The following is a 4733-nucleotide window of genomic DNA, read 5'->3' as shown; positions in this document are numbered from 1 at the left end:
ATGGATCACCAATTACAAGATCCCTTGGATGATTTTGGCTAAATTTCCAAGTATTGGGAAGGTCTTTGAATGAATCATCATTCTTGTCTTCATCTTCCTTTTCTTGATCATCATGTGCTCCATCCTCCATTTCCTTTGTTGCTGGTTTAGAGTTTCCTTCATCTCCAATTGTTAGCTTTTTCATTCCTTCACGAATACCTATATCATCATCCTCACCCGAACTTTTGGAATTATCATCATTAGTTTCATCAAATGTCATGTGAATAGCTTCTTCTATCACAAGAGTTCTTCTATTAAAGACTCTATATCCTCTTTTGTTCTCACAATACCCCAAAAATATTCCTTCATCAGATTTTTTTATCAAACTTACCAAAATGTTCCTTTAAATTCAAAATAAAACATTTACAACCAAAAACTTTGAAATATTCAACCGTAGGTTTCTTATCAAAAATCAGTTCATAAGATGTTTTATTCAAAATAGCTCTCAAGAGGATTCTATTCATTACATAACATGCGGTGTTTACCGCTTCAACCCAAAGATATTTTGGCAAACTACATTCATTCAATATAGTTCTAGCAGCCTCTTGGAGTGTCCTGTTTTTCCTTTCTACAACACCATTTTGCTGTGGAGTCCTTGCAATAGAAAACTCATGTGTTATACCATTATGATCACAAAATTTTAGAAAATCACAAAACTTGAATTCCGTCCCATTATCACTTCTAATCCTAACCATTTTTAAACCAAGCAGATTTTGCACTTTAGCAAACAATGAAGTAAAATTCTTGAAGGCATCATCTTTATGAGTAAGGAATATCACCCAAGTATATCTAGAATAATCATCAACAATTACAAAACAATATTTCTTACCTCCCAAGCTAGTGATTTGAGTGGGACCAAATAAATCAAGATGCAAGAGTTCCAAAGGTTTAGAAGTTGATACACACTTCTTTAGTTTAAAGAAAATTTTTGTTTGCTTCCCAAATTGACATGCATAACAAATTTTGTCCTTTTCAAAACTGATTTTTGGCAAGCCTCTAACCAACTCCTTTTTCGAAATTTCCTTTAGTAAATCCATGTTAAAATGACAAAGTCTCCTATGCCACAACCAAGGATCTTCATTTGAAACTTTAAGACATTTGAAACTAGACGAATCAAGTTTATCAAGAACAACAATATAAATATCGTTAAACCTCTTACCTTTGAACACAATATTATATTTAGAGTCAAGTACAATGCATTCATGTTTTTTGAACAACACATACAAGTCTTTATCACATAATTGACTAACACTAAACAAATTATAACCTAAGTTATCAACTAAGAGCACATTATGAACAAAAGTTTCACCATCCTTACAAACATTACCTATTCCAATTGTCTTAGCTTTCACGTCATCACCAAATGTCACCTTTCTACTTGATTTTGATTTTAGCTTTATGAACAACGAAGGATCACCAGTCATATGCCTTGAACAACCACTATCAATGAACCATTTTGACGTGTTTGAGCCTTTTTTCTGAAAAGAGAGAGTGTTTGGTACCCTTTAACTTTTGGGTCCTCAATAGTTAGCATTGTGCCTAACTACCCACATGCATTTCCCTCCTTTGTTCAGATTTCTTTTAACATAACAATCTCCTTTCAAATGCCTTCTTTGATAACAAAAACTACACAAGATGGAAGAGTCTTTAGCATGTAATGGTTTGATAAATCTCAATCCATTCCTTCTATATGTTGTGAAACCATGTGCATTTTTGTTGTGAGCAAATGTTCTTCCATGAGCAGTAAGAAAGGTGGATGACATGTTCTTTTTGAGATAATCTTGCTTTCTAGCTTTTAAAATCTCATCCAAATAGTCCATCCTTTTATTCAAATCATAATTTCTTTTCTTTAGTATTTCACAAACATTTGTCTTTCTATCAAGTTCATTTTAAACATCACAACCGGCTCTTACAAGGCACTCATTGTCAGCCTTTAGTTGTTTATTTTGGTGAAAAAATCTTGCATTTTCTTGAATGAGAAAAATAATTTTCTGTTTTAGCTACTTGTTTTTATCATAAGATTCCTTCAAGGCATTATGTAATTTTTTAACAAAGGATTCAAGATCATCATCATCTTTATCTTCACTTTCAGATTGAGAGTGAATGGAAGTTACTTCATTATCCCCGATAGCTATGAAGGCCATTTGAGCTGATTCTTCTTCTTCTTCAACTTTGCCTTCAGAGTTACATTCATTCCATGTAATCTGGAAGTTGTTGAACCTTGGTTTTCGATCAGCTTTTCCATCTTTCTTTTTCTTTAGGGAGCATTCGTTTGCGTAGTGTCCAGGCTGTCCACATTCGTAGCATTTGTCCAATTGTTTCTTGTTGAATTCTTGTTTTCCTTTATACCTTGCGTTTGAAGGCTGATTCTGGAATTGATTGCTAGGTCCTCCCCTTCTAAACTTTTTTTTATTCAAGATTCTCTTGAAACCTTTTGTGATGAGAGCAAGATCATTGTCATCACCATCCGAGTCATCGTCATTCAATTGAACTGGATCATCTTCACCTTGAACTGCCTTTAGAGCTATGTTTCTCTTTGCTCTCGTGTCCTCTTCCTCCTGCACTTTAGTTTTCAACTTCAACTCATAGGAGGTTAGTGAGTTAATGAGAGATTCAATAGGTATAGAATTCAAATCCTTAGTATCCTCTATTGCAGTCACTTTACTTTCCCATTCTTTGCCCAATGCATTGAGAATTTTCCTGTTTTTCTCATCCAAGGTGTACTCTTTGCCCAACGCCTCGAGATCTTTGATCAAGTCATTGAACCTGCAGTACATTTTGTCAATATCCTCAAGAGGTTCTATTCTAAATGATTCATACTTAGTGACCAAGATAGACTTTTTCTGTTCTCTCACGTTGTCACTACTCTCATGAATTTCTCTTAGTTTATCCCACATTTTCTTGACAGATTTACATTCTTTTACTCTAATTGATTCATTTGAATCTAAGGCACTATAAAGAACATTCATGATTTTGGCATTTAATGTGAGATTGATTCTATCTTGAGCATTCATTTCAACTCTTGTTTTTGGCCGAAACAAACCTGTATCTGCATCAAGAATGTTAGCATCATGCGGTCCTTCATTTACAATAAACCATAGCTCAATATCAATGGATTACAAAAAGATAATCATTCTTTCTTTCCGACTAACATAATTGGAACCAGTAAACATGGGAGGTCTAGTGACAGATTGCCCCTCAACAAACATGGCATGATTGGTTGTCATCTTTACTCCAAGCCGATTGAGCTTAATCTCTAGAAGACCAAGCTCTGATACCAATTGTAAGACCCAAAGACAACCTAAGAGGGGGGTGAATTAGGTTGATTATAAAACCTTAATTTAGTTTATGCACTTTTTCTTTAATAAAAACTTACCTTCTTTTCTAGTAGTGATCAACCAAGTAAATTTAAAGAAGAGAACAATGTTATAAGTAATGAGAATTTTATTAAACAAAAAGAATAAGATAGAGTATCAAACCAATTGTCTACCAAGCTTTCCTCAAACTTGAAGACCAATCACAAAGATGAGCATCTTCTCTTTGAAGAATAAAATCAACTTAATGTACAATGGAGGGATCACTGTCTCCTTGCCCCAAGCCTCACTTAGTCAAGTTAGGAAGTTTTACTATCACTCAGATAACCCTCAGCAAAGCTACACTATTGAAAATTTCAAACACAAGAGAAGTGCTTACAAGAAATTTACACCACTTGGAGAACAAATCTTGCTTGGGAGACTATTTTCTAACTAAAATATCTCTTGAGATCTTGTAAACAAAGTGTGCAAAAGTCTCTCACTAGTTCAGAAACGTTTGTATTTAAAGGGGACCAAAAATTGGCTTCAATAATGCTTCTAACGGATAGTAGGCAGATGAAGAGTCAGCTAGCCGTTGGACCCGTCGGACGTCCGAAAGATTAGTCATCGTCCGATTCCATCGTCCGAAAATCAGCCAAGTTGTCGTTCGGACGTCCTATGGGATATTATCGTCCGACAGCATCAGCGTCCGATCGTCGACAGAGAGTCATCAACACTTTATGGAATTTTTAGGACATCCGATGAGATCAATGTGCTTTCGAAGCATGCGTCCGATCCTTTTGGACGTCCGATGCTTCCTTACAAGCGTCCGACAGAGTTTCTTCTTGATGTTCTTCATCCTTTCGGACGTCCAACAGATTCCTTTTGGACGTCCGGTATAAGTACCCTGTTTTTGCTTCTTCTTTTGGTTGATTTTCTATCCTTGATTCCTTTGTACCTGATTCTCTAAAAAGCAAAACTTTTATGTTTGGAGAGAATTAGATAAATATTTCAAAGTGCTTTTGTGATCATCAAAATCAAGAATAACAGCATACTCAAGTAAAGGCATCTTTGTTTCCCAACAAAAGTATGCCTTAGGCTTGCTTAAAGAAACAGGCAATCTTGGATGCAAGGCAGCAAGCACACCCATTGAGCCTAACCTGAGATTGAATGAAGAGAAGGATGATAGCACAATAGATAAGGGAAGATATCAGCGGTTGGTTGGGAAACTGATATACTTGTCCCATACAAGGCTGGACATAGCATTTGCTGTAAGTGTAGTAAGCCAATTTATGCATGATCCAAGAGAGAAACACTTGCAGGCTGTCAATAGAATTCTATCATACCTCAAAGGGACACCGGGTAGAGGAATTTTGTTCAAGAAAAATGAAGGATTGCTCA

Source organism: Coffea arabica, chromosome 11c, assembly GCF_036785885.1.
Source record: "Coffea arabica cultivar ET-39 chromosome 11c, Coffea Arabica ET-39 HiFi, whole genome shotgun sequence".
Lineage (NCBI taxonomy): Eukaryota > Viridiplantae > Streptophyta > Magnoliopsida > Gentianales > Rubiaceae > Coffea > Coffea arabica.
This window is presented reverse-complemented; position numbering follows the sequence as displayed.